This window comes from Engystomops pustulosus, chromosome 3 (assembly GCF_040894005.1).
Source record: "Engystomops pustulosus chromosome 3, aEngPut4.maternal, whole genome shotgun sequence".
Taxonomy (NCBI): domain Eukaryota; kingdom Metazoa; phylum Chordata; class Amphibia; order Anura; family Leptodactylidae; genus Engystomops; species Engystomops pustulosus.
Window position 1 is genome coordinate 184,076,156 of NC_092413.1, and position 18,445 is coordinate 184,094,600.

The 18,445-nt window shown below is 45.4% G+C and overlaps 1 protein-coding gene across 4 annotated transcripts in view; it reads right to left on the reverse strand.

Annotated features, from left to right (window-relative positions):
- Positions 1-18,445, reverse strand: part of SNED1 (sushi, nidogen and EGF like domains 1) — an 88,739-nt gene that overhangs the window by 69,378 nt on the left and 916 nt on the right. The window lies entirely within an intron of this gene.

Below are 18,445 nucleotides of genomic sequence, written 5' to 3' on the forward strand. Positions count from 1 at the left end.
AAATGTTGTCAGATCAGAAGAAAAAAAAAACGTTAAAAATAGTCCACATCACAAATAATACAAATCCACATGAAAACCATGTACATTCAACCAGGTACATTTATATGTGGATTCTAGGTCTGACAATCTGTAATGTGTGCAGATACCCTTATAGCTGAGCATGGGTGGCCTCCTCTTCAAATAATAGGATAGGAAATAAGAAGCGATAGAAAAACTGAAAAATTTGATCAGCTCACCTAAGCAGCAGGGTCAGGCGAAGGGTTCTGATTGTGTGCAAGATGCCATGCACCGTGACTGAAAGAACTTGGACCAGTTCCAAAGTACATAGAGTTGAGCAAAACATATGGGGGAAAATTTGTATAGCATTGTCTTAAAAATCAAAAGTTAAAACTCCAAAATTGATTAAAACACGGTGATCACGTTCCCTCTTTATTTTTGTGTTAGTTTTAAGTTTTAATCATGTCTAATACATTTTGGAGTTTTAACTTTTACTTTTTGGGCCTGTGCTGTACGATATTTTCCTTATACCTTTTGCTCTACTTATAAGTGTCTGACCAGGAGCAGTACCAGTGGCGAAAACAGGGCATCCAAGCTCTTGTGTCTGAATGAATTGATAATTGTTCATAGATCCTCCAATTTAGGCTACATTCACACGGTGTACATACGGCATACATCGGTGCCGGAGAGAGGAGCTCACCCCGCCCCTCTCCATAGCAATATATGGCCGTGATGCCGGATTACGGGGAAAGATAGGACATGTTCTATCTTTCTCCCGGCTATGGAACGATACGGTGCCGCATATGTGTTGCACCGTTCCGCTCCTGTAGTGCGCCATGAGCCCATTGCCGTGTATGAGAGACGTTTATACGCTGTATATATGTCAGCCGTATATACGTCCCCCATACGTTCATGTGAATGTAACCTTATTCTGTGAGACTGGAGATACTGTAGCTTCAGCTTTATAGTTAACAGAAAAACTTAAGATTTTCATTCTCGTGATCCATAGGGGTCACAGTATTAGACTCCCAACCAGTCAGACACTTATTCCCTATTCACAGCAATGTAGGATACACTAAGTTCCCGCTACATCACCTTTATGTTTACAATTGAGAAATTTGGAACTTGAATTCAGACTTCCTGACCGCTCTAAATATATATTAAGAACAGAAACTGCAGCTATTTAAGTTAAAAAAACATGAATTTCAAGGGTGGACATTGAGTTTACTGGCAGAAAATAACTAGGCATTTAATAGCCAAACAGGATGAAAGTCCTGAAAAATTTCTGAAAAACTTCCCTCTTGCCTGCAAATAGAAACTTCATTTGTGTGTTGCCTCGCAGAATGAGGTTTCCCTATGTGCTGAGACTGCCAGAGGCTGTGACTTGCCTCTGTCCACTGGAATCTAATGTAAAGTCCTATCTCCACATCTTGCTTTGGAAATTTGTGTGCTGCAAAGATCTGCAAGTGGCATACAAGATGTTGTAAACCTGCACTAAAACAGGGTATAATCTGTGGTGTAAAGCATCTAAGTGGGTTTATTAGCAGCTCTACATGGTAGGAAGTGTCATAGATATTTAAGGTGAGGGTCTCCAAACCCACTCAGCAATTCTCTAATATACAGTATATATCTACAATCTTACATGCAAGAGGAAACCAAGTAATAGTACAACACAGCAAAGAATCAAAGAACCTTATCCATAAGTTTTGAATACTGTATTATCCTCAGGCCCGGCGCCAGCACCCGGCTAACCCGGGCAAGTGCCGGGGCCCCGGGGTACTGGAGGGGCCCACTCGGGCCCCCAGATCAATTGTGGCAGTGTCGGGCGTCTCTCATAGCGATCTGTGTCTTCCGGACACAGATCGCTATGAGAACATTTGCAGTCACTCACTGCTTTCCCCGGCAGGAGCTGCTGCATCGGAGGCTGAAGGACCTGTGATGAAGTCATGGTCACATGACCTGCCGGGGAGAGCAGTGACCACACAGAGAGAGCTGCATCAGTGAGGTGAGGGGGGAGACATGGGGGGCAGTGTGTATACAGAGGGAGAGGGTAGCAGTGTGTATACAGAGGGAGAGGGTAGCAGTGTGTATACAGAGGGAGAGGGTAGCAGTGTATATACAGAGGGAGAGGGTAGCAGTGTGTATACAGAGGGAGAGGGTAGCAGTGTGTATACAGGAGGGGGGAGGATGTGTCCACGCGGGGGAGGTGGGCAGTGTGACTACTGAAGGGGGGGCCCATAAAGGGGCCCACTAGGGCTCTGTCGCCCAGGGGCCCACTAAAACCTGGAGCCGGCCCTGATTATCCTTGTCTAAACCCAGCCAAAGGTTAGTATCCCTGCCCTCTGAAATACTACTACACTCATCTGGCATCTGAAATGTACTACAATAAAATGTGTTATGTGTTCTTATGTATTTTAAGGAATTTTCCAGACTAAACATATTGACAACATATCCATAAAATAGGTTCTTACTATCAGATAGGGTATCAGGATTGGAACAGGAAGTAGACAGCTCCATTCTCTGTGTTGTGATGAAACCAGGTTACTGCAGATCAGCTCCCTATCATTTGAATAAGAGCTAAGCTCCAACATCTTTTTTTATCTATTACATGGAGAGCAGAGCAGTCAGCTTCCTCTTCCATTTTCTACTTTACCAGCTGAGAACGGATAATCAGGGGGTAGAACTATTGCGCCGGGATTTCTTGATAAGAACGGTGGCTCAGTGGTTAGCACTACAGCCTTGCAGTGCTGGGGTCCTGTGTTAAAGCCCCATCCACGTCAACATCTGCAAAGTGTTTGTATGTTCTCTCCGTGTTTGGGTGGGTTTCCTCCCACACTCCAAAACATACCGGTAGGTTGATTAGATTGTGATGCCATTGGGGACAGGGACTGAATTGGCAAGCTCTGTGTAGCGCTGCGTAATCTGTGTGCTATATAAATAAAGGAATTATTATTATAAATCAAGTGTTGGGGTGGGAGGGGGGACCCAGGGCATATTAAGCCTGCCGTGGGCTCTGTATGAATATTGTAGCCCTTATATGTCTGGAATGCACTTCCTCTATACATACATGTACTACAATCAAACTGGGCAATAGAGGATGCGTCCCTTCTGCCTGCTTCCAATCTATGGTTTCAGGACCTTTGGAGGACCTTCAAGAAATGGCTCTTGTATATATGTGTATTGAGAGAAGGAACACATGTATGATCATTTCATGGATGAAGGTGGTTGGTTTGGGTGGCCATGAGCCCCCAAGAAGGCTTTGGCCCTGGGCTACTGCCCAAACCGCCTATATTATAATCCAATTTTGGTAGTGATAACTGAAATGACTAAAGATGGTTCTCCCTTTCTTCAAATATATTGTGGGCACAAAAAAGCCACACTAGAGGCGAGGATTGATCAGAAAATGATTGATCAGACAGTCCAGCTGTTTCAATTGGTAATGGTAAGTGTGTCATCAGCAATGTGGAAAGCTGCTGGGCTGTCTTACAGATTACTGTTGAGTAATGGGGTCCTAATATCGAGGCAACAGATCTTATCCCCACAGAACCCCTTCAAAATAAGAAATGCTGAAAGTGGAGATCCTATTGGTGTTCCCAAGATAACACTTTTTCAATTTTTGTGGACCATAAAACCTACCCTCCAAACCTTCACCGCAATGTAAAGTGTATGAAGAAATACATTACTAAATCTAATTTCATGTTTCATGACTGTTTTCTTTTTAGAAACATTTCCCAAATCCTGCACAGGCAATCAGTCCAGAAAAGTTGGCTAATAGTTAATATAACCTTTGTCTCTAAGATATATACAAGCTCTTGTGTATACATAAAGTCCTCTGTGTGCAGCTAGGAAGAGCTGAGCTTTGAAGATTAAAATGTATATGTGTTTCTAATCCAGCATTTGGTATGTTCTCTCCATCCAGTCCTTTACATCTGGATCAAGTTCTTCTACTCCAAGGAATTAAATAGTCAATTCGTAAAAAAAAAAAAAAAAAAAAGGAAAGAAATTGTAAAGTGAAAAACTTTAGGGACTTGTGTTGCATAATCAGTACAATTTGTTTTCAGTAGAGCGATCCGCTTTATACATCGCTGCATAAGCAGTATAAATTGTATTAGGGGAAGGTCAGATGGAGAAGACCCTACTCCCCTCCATCTCCCTCGCTCTTCTCTGGAACCCCTCTGCTCTCTGGAGTATTACTCTATTGTGTACAAGCTGGACATGGTTGTTTGAGTCACGACTTGAACATAACACCAGAACAAAAAATTGCTGCGTCTCAGGATGTTGCAACAAACCATAAAGTCCTTAATTTGGGATTGCTGAAAAAAATTTACAAGTCACTCCACACCGCTAATCCTCTACGTTTAGCTCAGCAGCTGTTGTACAATAAGAACGTCCAAGGAAATGTAACCATAGCGCTACATCACATACAATGTATTACATATACATACAATAACATACACCACAACATGCTATGGGAGCCTAGAGGAAGACAGCTGGGACTTATACAGACATTAGTTAAATGGTCACTAGAGATGAGCGAACATGCTCGTCCGAGCTTGATGCTCGGTCGAGCATTAGGGTACTCGAAACTGCTCGTTACTCGGACGAATACTTCGCCCGCTCGAGAAAATGGCAGCTCCCGCCGTTTTGCTTTTTGGCGGCCAGAAACAGAGCCAATCACAAGCCAGGAGACTCTGCACTCCACCCAGCATGACGTGGTACCCTTACACGTCGATAGCAGTGGTTGGCTGGCCAGATCAGGTGACCCTGGGATAGACTAGCCGCTGGCCGCGCTGCTCGGATCATTCTGTCTCTGGATGCCGCTAGGGAGAGAGCTGCTGCTGGTCAGGGAAAGCGTTAGGGTGTTCTATTAGCTTACTGTTAGGCAGGAGTGATTCTCAAAGAACCCAACAGCCCTTCTTAGGGCTACAATAACGTTCTACTTTTTTTATTTTAATTTGCATCTTTTACCATTTTGTGAGGAATTAGCAGGGGGACTTGCTACCGTTGTGTTTAGCTCTTAGTGGCACACATATCCATAGCAAAGGCCGAAGTGGCAAAATTCAGTAGGGGTTGGATTTCTATTAGGCAATAACTCAGTGTCATCTCATCTGGCATAGTAGTGTGCTTCCTTTGATACTTGGCTAGAAAATAGCCATAGGAGAATACAAACAGCTTCTTGAAGCCTACAGTAGCGTTCTATATATTTGATTTCTGGTTGATCTGCTGGTGGCTGTAGTTTCTGCAGTGCATGTACTTGCCAATTCTGAGCAATTTGTAGTGAGACTTGCGACCGCTGTGTTCTGCGCTTAGTGGCGCACATATCCATAGCAAAGGCCGAAGTGGCAAAATTCAGTAGGGGTTGGATTTCTATTAGGCAATAACTCAGTGTCATCTCATCTGGCATAGTAGTGTGCTTCCTTTGATACTTGGCTAGAAAATAGCCATAGGAGAATACAAACAGCTTCTTGAAGCCTACAGTAGCGTTCTATATATTTGATTTCTGGTTGATCTGCTGGTGGCTGTAGTTTCTGCAGTGCATGTACTTGCCAATTCTGAGCAATTTGTAGTGAGACTTGCGACCGCTGTGTTCTGCGCTTAGTGGCGCACATATCCATAGCAAAGGCCGAAGTGGCAAAATTCAGTAGGGGTTGGATTTCTATTAGGCAATAACTCAGTGTCATCTCATCTGGCATAGTAGTGTGCTTCCTTTGATACTTGGCTAGAAAATAGCCATAGGAGAATACAAACAGCTTCTTGAAGCCTACAGTAGCGTTCTATATATTTGATTTCTGGTTGATCTGCTGGTGGCTGTAGTTTCTGCAGTGCATGTACTTGCCAATTCTGAGCAATTTGTAGTGAGACTTGCGACCGCTGTGTTCTGCGCTTAGTGGCGCACATATCCATAGCAAAGGCCGAAGTGGCAAAATTCAGTAGGGGTTGGATTTCTATTAGGCAATAACTCAGTGTCATCTCATCTGGCATAGTAGTGTGCTTCCTTTGATACTTGGCTAGAAAATAGCCATAGGAGAATACAAACAGCTTCTTGAAGCCTACAGTAGCGTTCTATATATTTGATTTCTGGTTGATCTGCTGGTGGCTGTAGTTTCTGCAGTGCATGTACTTGCCAATTCTGAGCAATTTGTAGTGAGACTTGCGACCGCTGTGTTCTGCGCTTAGTGGCGCACATATCCATAGCAAAGGCCGAAGTGGCAAAATTCAGTAGGGGTTGGATTTCTATTAGGCAATAACTCAGTGTCATCTCATCTGGCATAGTAGTGTGCTTCCTTTGATACTTGGCTAGAAAATAGCCATAGGAGAATACAAACAGCTTCTTGAAGCCTACAGTAGCGTTCTATATATTTGATTTCTGGTTGATCTGCTGGTGGCTGTAGTTTCTGCAGTGCATGTACTTGCCAATTCTGAGCAATTTGTAGTGAGACTTGCGACCGCTGTGTTCTGCGCTTAGTGGCGCACATATCCATAGCAAAGGCCGAAGTGGCAAAATTCAGTAGGGGTTGGATTTCTATTAGGCAATAACTCAGTGTCATCTCATCTGGCATAGTAGTGTGCTTCCTTTGATACTTGGCTAGAAAATAGCCATAGCAATAGGATAGGATTGTTTGGTTTTAAAAACTCAAAAAAAAACAAAAAACACAAAAAAAAAAAAAAAACACAAAAAAACACCAAAAAAAACAAAAAGAAGTAAAAAAAAAAAAAAAGTTATAACTCTCATTTTAAAAATGTTTAACCCGAGGGCTAGGGGTAGAGGACGAGGGCGGGGACGTGGGCGTCCAACTACTGCAGGGGTCAGAGGCCGTGGTCCTGGGCGGGGTGAGACACCACCTGCTGATGAGGGAGCAGGGGAACGCCGCAGAGCTACACTCCCTAGGTTCATGTCTGAAGTTACTGGGACTCGTGGTAGAGCACTGTTGAGGCCAGAACAGTGCGAACAGGTGATGTCGTGGATTGCTGACAATGCTTCGAGCAATTTGTCCACCACCAGTCAGTCTTCCACGCAGTCCACCCATGTCACCGAAATCCCCACTCCTCCAGCTCCTGCACCTCAGCCTCCTCCCCCCCAGTCTGCCCCCTCCCAGGAAAATTTGGCATTTGAACCGGCATACTCTGAGGAACTGTTTTCTGGACCCTTCCCACAGTCACAAACCACTTGTCCGGTTGCTGCTGAGCAATTTTCCGATGCCCAGGTTTTCCACCAGTCACAGTCTGTGGGTGATGATGACCTTCTTGACGTAGTGGAAGTGTGTAAAGAGGTGTCCGACGATGAGGAGACACGGTTGTCAGACAGTGGGGAAGTTGTTGTCAGGGCAGGAAGTCCGAGGGGGGAGCAGACTGAGGGATCGGAGGATGATGAGGTGACAGACCCAAGCTGGGTTGAGAGGCCGGGTGAACACAGTGCTTCTGAGACGGAGGAGAGTCCTCGACCTGAACAGGTTGGAAGAGGCAGTGGTGGGGCCAGACGGAGAGGCAGGGCCAGAGCTGGTGCATCAGCGCCACTGTCAACTAGTGAAGCTCCCGTGGTGAGGGCTCTTGCGGCGAGGGCTAGATCTTCAGAAGTGTGGAGGTTCTTTAAGGAAACACCGGATGACCGACGGACTGTGGTGTGCAACATTTGCCAAACCAGGCTCAGCAGGGGTTCCACCACTACTAGCTTAACTACCACCAGTATGCGCAGGCATATGAATGCTAAGCACCCCACTCAGTGGCAACAAGCCCGTTCACCTCCGGCCGTGCACACCACTGCTCCTTCCCCTGTGTCAGCTGCTAGTCAGCCCCCTGCCCAGGACCCTGGCACAAAAACCCCATCGTCGCCTCCACGATCCTCCACAGCATCCACCAGCGTTCAGCTCTCCATACCCCAGACGCTGGAGCGGAAACGCAAATATAGTGCAACCCACCCGCACGCCCAAGCCCTTAATGTGCACATCTCCAGATTGCTTAGCCTGGAGATGCTGCCCTATAGGCTAGTAGAGACCGAGGCCTTTCGCAACCTCATGGCGGCGGCCGCCCCTCGGTATTCGGTCCCCAGCCGCCACTACTTTTCCCGATGTGCCGTCCCAGCCCTGCACCAGCACGTGTCAGACAACATCATCCGTGCCCTGACCAACGCCGTTTCTGACAAGGTCCACCTGACCACGGACACGTGGACGAGTGCTGCCGGGCAGGGCCACTATATATCGCTGACGGCACATTGGGTTAACTTGGTGGAGGCTGGGACCGAGTCTGACCCTGGGGCTGCTCATATACTGCCGACGCCGAGGATTGCGGGGCCTACCTCGGTCCAGGTGTTTCAGGCCTACTATGCCTCCTCCTCCTCCCACCCCTCCTCCACCTCCTCCTCCGAACTACCATCCGTGGGCACGGCGCCATCAGTCGGTAGCTCTAGGCACAGCAGCAGTGCCGTCGCTAAGCGACAGCAGGCGGTGCTCAAACTGCTGAGCCTAGGCGACAAAAGGCACACCGCCCAAGAGCTATTACAGGGCATCACGGCGCAGACTGATCTGTGGCTGGCACCGCTGAACCTCAAGCCGGGAATGGTTGTGTGTGACAACGGCCGTAACCTGGTGGCGGCTCTGCAACTCGGCAGACTGACACATGTGCCATGCCTGGCCCATGTGTTAAATCTGATAGTGCAGCGTTTCCTCAAGACATACCCCAATCTGTCTGATTTGCTCACGAAGGTGCGCCGCATCTGTGCGCATTTCAGGAAGTCCAGCCCAGATGCTGCCACTCTCAGGGCAGCGCAGCGCCGCCTCCAACTGCCCGCTCACCGACTGTTGTGCGACGTGCCCACGAGGTGGAATTCAACACTGACCATGTTATCCAGAGTTTACCAGCAGCGCAGAGCGATTGTAGACTGCCAGATGTCAACTTCCACCAGAACTGGTAGTCAGGTCAGTCAGCTTCCTCAAGTCTACAATGAGGAGTGGACGTGGATGTCTGATATCTGTCAGGTGCTGAGTAACTTTGAGGAGTCAACACAGATGGTCAGTGGCGATGCCGCCATCATCAGCCTCACCATCCCGCTGCTTGGCCTGTTGAAAAACTCTCTGGTCAGCATGAAGTCGGAAGCTTTGCGCTCGTCACAAGAGACGGGGGAAGAATATTCCCTTGTTGATAGCCAAAGCACCCTGAGGTCTGTTTCTCAGCGCATATCGGAGGAGGTGGAGGTGGAGGAGGATGAGGAGGAAGAGGAGGAGAATGTTGGCGAGACACAAGAGGGGACCATTGTTGAGTCCTTCACTGTTCAGCGTGTATGGGCAGAAGAAGAGGAGTTGGAGGAGTTGGAGGAGGAGGAAATGGACAGTCAGGCCAGTGAGGGGAGTGAATTCTTACGCGTTGGTACTCTGGCGCATATGGCAGATTTCATGCTAGGCTGCCTATCCCGTGACCCTCGCGTTCAAAGAATTTATTCCAGCACCGATTACTGGGTGTTCACTCTCCTGGACCCACGGTACAAGCAAAATCTTCCCACTCTCATCCCTGGAGAGGAAAGGAGTGTGAGAATGCATGAATACCAGCAGGCCCTGGTGCACAAGCTGAAACAGTATTTCCCTTCTGACAGCGCTAGCGGCAGAGTGCGTAGTTCTGCGGGACAAGTAGCGAGGGAGAGTAGGCGAGCAGGCAGCTTGTCCAGCACTGGCAAGGGTACGCTTTACAAGGCTTTTGCCAGCTTTATGTCACCCCAGCAAGACACTGTCACCTGTCCCCAGTCTCGGCAGAGTAGGGCTGATCTTTACAGAAAGATGGTGAGGGAGTACGTAGCTGACCATACCATCGTCCTAAATGATCACACAGCTCCCTACAACTACTGGGTTTCAAAGCTGGACATGTGGCACGAACTGGCGCTCTACGCCTTGGAGGTTCTTGCCTGCCCTGCCGCTAGCGTCTTGTCCGAGCGGGCTTTCAGTGCAGCTGGTGGCATCATCACCGATAAGCGTACACGCCTGTCGACTGACAGCGCTGACAGGCTGACGCTTATTAAAATGAATAAAGGCTGGATTTCTCAGAATTTCCAATCTCCACCAGGTGAAGGAAGCTCAACCTGAATAATTGATCCACTCCTCCTCCTCCTCCTCATTTTCCTCCTTCTCCTCCTCTTTGTACAGTAAAGCAGAGGAAAATGGCTATTTTTTGACAGGGCCCACTGGCTCTTGCTATAGTACTTCATGCATTTAATTTTTCTGGAGGGCCACCTACCCGGTCCTCTGTTTGAAACAATTTTTGTGAGTGCCACATACAGGCACTCAATCTATTCCATTTTTCTGGAGGGCCACCTACCCGGTCCTCTGTTTTAAAAAATTTTTGGGACTGCCACATACAGGCACTCAATCTATTCCATTTTACTGCAGGGCCACCTACCTGCTCCTCTGGTTTGAACAATTTTTGGGACTGCCACATACAGGCACTCAATCTATTCCATTTTACTGGAGGGCCACCTACCTGCTCCTCTGGTTTGAAACATTTTTGGGACTGCCACATACAGGCACTCAATCTATTCCATTTTACTGCAGGGCCACCTACCTGCTCCTCTGGTTTGAACAATTTTTGGGACTGCCACATACAGGCACTCAATCTATTCCATTTTACTGCAGGGCCACCTACCTGCTCCTCTGGTTTGAACAATTTTTGGGACTGCCACATACAGGCACTCAATCTATTCCATTTTACTGGAGGGCCACCTACCTGCTCCTCTGGTTTGAAACATTTTTGGGACTGCCACATACAGGCACTCAATCTATCCCATTTTACTGGAGGGCCACCTACCTGCTCCTCTGGTTTGAAAAATGTTTGGGACTGCCACATACAGGCACTATCCAAATTAAATTGTCTCCATAGCAGCCTCCACACGTTGTCTCCATTGCTACCTCCAAAAGTCGTCCATATAGCTGCCTCCATACATCGTCCCTTTATCAAACGAGGTGTGTCAGGCAGAAATTTGGGTTGTTTTCATGGATTCCACATCAAAGTTGTTAACTTTGTCGCCACCCTGCTGTGTTATCCACAAAATATACTGGCAAACTTTTACCATTTAGGGATATTATTTCAGCGCTTCTTGCGCATCTGTTTACATTCCCCTCACCCGGCATATCCTAAACTTATAAGAACGCTACTACACTTGATCTTATACAAAAGGTTCTTAGAAGTGCTGTTTGGGGAGTAGCCTAGAGACAGGGGCTTGGATTGGCGAAAGCTCGCCTGGCAGCGGAACGCCAGCTCCATGCGCATCATGCGCTTCTTGCGCATCTGTTTACATTCCCCTCACCCGCCATATCCCAAACTTATAAGAACGCTACTACACTTAACTTGGTGCAGGCTGGGACCGAGTCTGACCCTGGGGCTGGTCATATACTGCCGACGCAGAGAATTGCGGGGCCTACCTCGGTCCAGGTCTCAAAGGCCTACTATACCTCCTCCCACCCCTCCTCCACCTCCTCCTCCTCCGAATTACCATCCGTGGGCATGGCGCCATCAGTCGGTAGCTCTAGGCACAGCAGCAGTGCCGTCGCTAAGCGACAGCAGGCGGTGCTGAAACTGCTGAGCCTAGGCGATAAAAGGCACACCGCCCAAGAGCTATTACAGGGCATTCCACATCAAAGTTGTTAACTTTGTCGCCACCCTGCTGTGTAATCCCCAAAATATACTTGCAAACTTTTACCATTTAGGGATATTATTTCAGCGCTTCTTGCGCATCTGTTTACATTCCCCTCACCCGCCATATCCTAAACTTATAAGAACGCTACTACACTTGATCTTATACAAAAGGTTCTTAGAAGTGCTGTTTGGGGAGTAGCCTATAGACAGGGGCTTGGATTGGCGAAAGCTCGCCTGGCAGCGGAGCGCCAGCTCCATGCCAAGATCCAACTAACATAGTTTTAACTGCAGCACCTTTAATCTACTACTAGTTCACTGCCTCCATACATGGTCCCCTTATCAAACGAGCTGTGTCAGGCAGAATTTTGGGTTGTTTTCATGGCTTCCATTTTAACTTTGTCGCCACCCTGCTGTGTAATCCACAAAATATACTGGCAAACTTTTATCATGTACCGATATTATTTGAGCGCTTCTTGCTCACCTCCTTTGGTTCCTCTCTGCCACCCATTGGTTTGAAGCCTGAGTCCATTTAGGGTATGTCGCCATGACACTCTCTAGCCTGCTGCCGCTGCCTCTGCATGCCGTCCCCTATAGTGTCAGGGTCAATTATTGGATGTTTTAGATGCTATCTAGCTTCATTCTGTCACTCTGTCATGGCCATGCTGTTGCCCATAATTTTGGCATAATGGTGCGATTATGCAGCCTCAGAGGCATCCATGCATGCTGCCCCTGCTGTTTCCTGTCCATTTCCGTGGTGTTTCCATCCTTTTCTGAGGTTCCCAGGTGTTTGGCCAAGCTTCCCTGTGCAGAGCCTTGGTCCCCTTGAAAAATGCTCGAGTCTCCCATTGACTTCAATGGGGTTCGTTATTCGAGACGAGCACTCGAGCATCGGGAAAAGTTCGTCTCGAATAACGAGTACCCGAGCATTTTAGTGTTCGCTCATCTCTAATGGTCACTAACTTTGCTACAAACCAACCTAAATACCCATTAGTGTAGGTGAACAGAAGAAACTTTACAATGTAACGTATCAGAGCAAAGTTCTTCACTATCATCCTCCATCCTTTCCTCATAAGCTCCTGAATTTTGCTAGTAACATGGATAGAAGTTTTCTAGGCTGTCAGATTACACAGAAGCGTTATGGAGAGGTCAGTAAGCGGCAGCTAGGTTTCACCCTGTAGTTTTGAGACAATTGAAAATTTACGGATAAGGAAGCTGTATAAGCCAACTAGAGAAATAGTGCTATTATTCGTTTATACACACAGGACTACTAATATCTGCAAAGTTTTTTTTAAAATTAGGTAAACTTTAAAGAGGACCTGTCACCCAAATTTTCCGCACTAGGAGCAGTCACCGCCCCTAGCCACGCCCCAACCCCGCCCCCTCATGAATATGTCGGACCGCTTTGCGAGCTGTCCGACAATTAAACTGTACTCCGCCGCAGTGTTACATAGCGTTACCGGAGGTTTCCGGTAACGCTATCACTCTAACACTGCGGCGTTTGTTCAAGCACTAGAGAAAGTAAGCAGCTCCTAGTGCCAAAAATTTGGGTGACAGGTCCTCCTTAAAGGAAATCTACCATCAAAATCAATCATGACAAACCAGCAATAATTACTCATAGATCCAGGCACCATAGCTGTGGTAATGTTTCGTATACTTGTTAACCACGGCCTGCTTCTTTCTAAAATCAACTTTTAAAATAATGTTAATGGACCAGAAGGGATTATTAATACCAATAACACCAGTCATTGGTGATGCAACTGCCTTAAAGGAGTTTTCCCACAAAGATAAGTTAGGACCTATCCACGTGATAGGGCCTAACTTGCTGATCAGTGGGGCCTCACTGCTGAGATAGGGCCTAACTTGTCTTTGTGGGAAAACCCTTTTAAGGGGCCGGAGGACTGGTGTCACTAGATTTTTCTATGAACCATCTAGATCCATCTGCAATCTACATCAATCTGTCTACTCGGTAGTGGTGGTGCAGAGTATCAAATATCAGAGCCCACTGATCTGATATTAATTGTCTAAAAATTGGCTAATAATAACTAGATTCTGGAAAACCCCTAGCTAGGCAGGTGATTTGAAGGGGTGACCAAAGAAAAGAGCTTCAACTGCAATATATTGAAATGTATCACAAATACGGAACTACAGACCCAAGATTGAAATAAACTAAATAGTGTTCTAGGGTTCACATTCACTTTATAACTAAGTCTAAAATGGACACATAGGCGGAGATTTATCCACATGCCTAAGAGTAAGAATCTGCTGAGTTGCCCATGGCAACCAATCACAGCTCCCCTTTAAAATATTCATGAGCACTGGTAAAATGAAATCTGAGCTGTAATTGGTTGCCATGGGCAACTAAGCACATTCTTACTCTTAGGCAGCTTGATGACAACTACTGCATGGTAATGGAAGGACTATTTTTTAAGCCTAATTTTAGATTGAGTTTTTAAACCAATAGACATATAGGGGCATATTTATCAGGGTCTCTGCGCCACGTAAGTGACGTAGAAGCTCTAAAATAATCGCAAATGCTAGTTTATTGCTAGCACTTGCGATTATTCAGTCCTCTCCAGCACCTTCACGCTAGGCCGAGCGGTGGGCGTAGCCAGCCGGGTGTGGGCCGGCGCGGGACGTTACTGTCCCGAAACCAGCACATGTGAATAGTCGCCGGTTGCGATTTTAAATGCTGCGCAGCACCCTGCCCTCAAGAGGCTTCATCTCACAGCGAAAATGCACGAGCGCCGGCGTTTGATAAATATCACCTATAGTACATAAATTAAAAAACACTGATGTGTATTCACCGCAAATGTACATTTTTTATCATTACAGGGTTAAGTACAAGGTTTTTTAGGATTGTTCTTAATATGAATTTGTATGTAAGTCAGAACAGATATATTTTATAATTGTAGCCCCAGACATAATTTTTTTTTGTCTTTGTGACAATTGGATTTTCAACATTTTCAGAGGTCACAGTGGGCAGGGTCAGTCTGTAACAAGGGTTCATCTGAAAGTCGAGTGTCCTTAAGTCGGGGACCACCTGTATTATTACAACATATTGGGGCACATCTACTAAAGAGCTTGTGGCAGTTTTCTGGCAGACTGCGCTTTCTTTAAGGTGCAAACTGCTTTCACATGTATTTAAGAAGTTTCCGCTCCACATATGTGTCACACAAGACTGTTTTGTGACGCATCTGCACTTGTTTTCACGTCACACAAGTTTCTGCACTGAAATAGATGTTCCAGTGCTCAGTCGGACTGTGGACCACATTTAACATGCAAAGTTCTACAGAATCGTGTCGCACCCCGTATGTTAAAGGTGCACCAAAAAAAAGTGGTGCACTCTGTTAGTACAGTGCAGGGAGCGCCATATTCATGAAGAAAGTGCCCCAAAATTCATGAATCTAGTGCCCCCTGCACTACACACAAACTGCACATAGTGCACACTGCACTGTTTTTAGGAAATGTTGGCCATTGTAACAAATTCTGGCAAAATACCATGTATAAATACCCATAAGCCCAGCATCATGTTCTGCGTCCACCTAAAAACACACACAGTCGGCTTTATCTATCGGTAAACCATTGACCCAACAAATCTAATCTCATACCTATTGATCCTTGTTGTCCCTTATTAGAGTTGGGAGCTGCCTAACACAAAGATTATTGTCAAATACCACTGCAACCAATGGGACGCACCGATTTTCACAGCCGTTTTGCTTCAGTTTGGCCTCCATTTCTGTGTATCATCTTAAATTACAGTATAAGACTGATCCATGAAAAACGGTTCTGATTAGGACAAAAATGGTTCTGACTCTACTTCTTAATGGATCGCATAGTCCCTTAAAGAAACGGCTGCAGGTGCTGATCCATTGAAAAGTATTGCATATAGAGCAGGCCTTCTTCATGTAACTCTGCAGGAGTAATGTCCACCGCTCCCTCCCCCCATTAAAGATGGTAACATCCAGACACAGACTTATTACTGCTGCCGTGACCTTAAGGGTGTTAAAAGGTCACAGATACATCCAGTCATTAGTCAAAAGTCACAAGTCTGTGTCAAGAGTCATCCCTGGAGGTCAAGACACAGATAACAGTGAGGGATCTATGATGTACTGGACTGGGGTATCCGTGTGCCGCTTATTATTTCTGTAATTGTTTATGTTATTGTTTATGTTATTTTAGGTGTGCCAGGCAATTTCTTAGAGTTAGGGCTACAATTGTGTAGGAACTAAAGCTTGCCATGAAATGTTGTTACATAGTGACAGATAGGTTTCTTAGATGAGACAATTACATGAAATGTATCAGAACCGTTGTATTGGAGAGTTCCAAAATTGCATGTCAATATTTTCATAACCTATAAAGACAGTTTCTTTATGCCTTCTCCGACGGTTTTCTGAGTGTTTCATGAACACCCAGCCCACAACATTTACCATAGTCATAGTCTCCACCGGTAGCAAATCACTCCGCCAGTCCAGAACTGGTCTACAGGGCCAATAATTGCACTTGTAATTAATAAGAGACCGGAGTAATTTTGTGGATACGGGCACCGGAGGACCAGTGAGGAGAACCTTAAGAATGGACTTCAAATCGCTAATCTCAATGAATTCCACCCAGTGCGTTGCTTCAATCTTTGGCTTGGTAAAGTATAAATAAAAAATTATAATAAGAATATATAATGTCTCAATGTCTTCTCATTTATACAAATCAGCAGGTTCTGTTTCATTGAATTTGATAATTTATAGGTTACATCACCCCATGGCCAGTTGCACAACAGCAAATTTGTTCCAAAAATCACCTCCATACATCTGCAGGATTGACCGTTCTATTTAGAACTACCAAACTGTACTCAGCATATCCGCCAGTTCACCTGTTCTATGTTTAACATTTCAATCCGTTTTTGTAATAGTTGAGAACCTTTATGGTCCCGAGTCATTGATCTTTACTCACTTACCTTCTGACACATCTTAAAGGAAATCTACCATCAAAATGATAAATCAAATCAGCTACAATCAAGTATGATAAACCAGGGACACTTACAGATACAGGTAATCAGTTGTTTGTTATCCATTGCCTTCTTCCTTCTAAAAGCAACTTTTAAAATTATGCTTATGAGGTAGAAAGGCTCTGGGGGTTTTAAAAGGGCCCCTCAGTACTGCAGTTTCATTGGCTCCTACACTGTCTTCCCTCCTGCTCCCTCAGCACTTCCCCCACCCTGCCACTACCTGATGTAATGTCACAGAGGAAGTTTCAGCACACAATGGGAGAAGGATTAGTGCTCTGCACAGTGTAACAGCCTGTGTACCTACCGCTGGGAGGGACTCTGGTAACACTCCCCCAGAGCCCTTTTGGCTCAATCACATAATTTAAAATTTGATTTTAGACGGAAGGCCATGGATAACAAATATAAGAACATTACCACAGTCACAGTGCCTGGATCTATCAGTAAGTGTCCCTGGTATATTATAGTTGATTTTGATGGTAGATTTCCTTTAAGACCGGAGATACATGCTAGTGTTTTATGCATTTTGTAAGCCAAATATTGATTATAAAAAGGGAGCTCATAAAGGACAAATTATGCTTTTTTTTATACAACTCCTGGTTTTGGCTTTAAAAACTGTGTGAAAAATAAACTCATTTCGAAACACTAACCTAAATATAGAATTGGAACACAATCAGAAGACTTTAATTACTATCACCATGGAATGCAGATGATCCTCCTGTAAAAGCATCAATTAATATAACCCCAGAAGTCAGCATTTCATCTAATATAGCATTTTCCTGCCCCATGAATCACAAAAAAAAACATTCTCACAGGCTATGGACTTCTTCGGGGCAATTGTTTTTATTATTACACTTTATTTTTATTGAATGCCCCAACGTTTTTTTGTGCTTCTTCTCACTCTTACCGTAGGCTGGGTTTGCCCCTGTGCAAGGGAAGTCTGTCAGAGAAGCAGCCTGAATTTTCAATATGTATCTCTTATTTATGTTCTCTGTTAGAAACACTCAGTTAAGCTGAATTCTTATTAGAGTAAAACAGCTTAAATAAGTGTTTTTAACTATTTATTAAAACACAAATAAGTAAAACTCAGAAGTCAGGCTGCTTCCCTGACAGATTTCTCTGAACAAAGGAAAGACCAGCCTGCAGGGAGTGTGAGAAAAAGCCTCTACAGAAGAGAAAACAAAATCTTAATGGAAGTTTTTTTTTGTGGAATATCAGTGTAATTCATCCTAATTAAGTCATGTTGCACATACAGTTAGACTTTAGGCACCTCTCTCCTGATCACTGGGGTACCAAGCGATCTGACACTTAGCCCCTACCCTGTGGCAGGACTATCCCTTCATCATCCACACTGCAGCAGGTTATTCTCTGCTACACCATTGTCTTTGCTGCAAGTGAATGGGAGGTGTTAAACTGTGCACCACTTTGCTGGTCCTGTAAACTTCTGCAGCATGTGGATCAGATATGTTAAACTCCCCACCACCTGTACTCTCCACCCGCACTGTAATAAGCTGCAGATTTTACCGAAATAGCCCTAAAATGCATAACTAAAATCTCATTGTCATGTGGTTAAATTCTCCTTTCTATTCGTTGTATTTGGAACTTTAAGAAACATTGATTGTCATCTTAAAGAGATTGTTAATACACATGAATATACCTCGTGCCAGATAATTTGTGAATATCCCCTCACTTGTAATTAGGAATATGAACCATGACTGCCAGGGGGCAGGGAGATGGCACGACTTGCCGTATAGATAATGGAGATATACGAGTCCTGCCGGCAGCATGTAATGTAATCGCAGCACTTCTTATGCATTGTCATGGGGGAGATCTTCATTC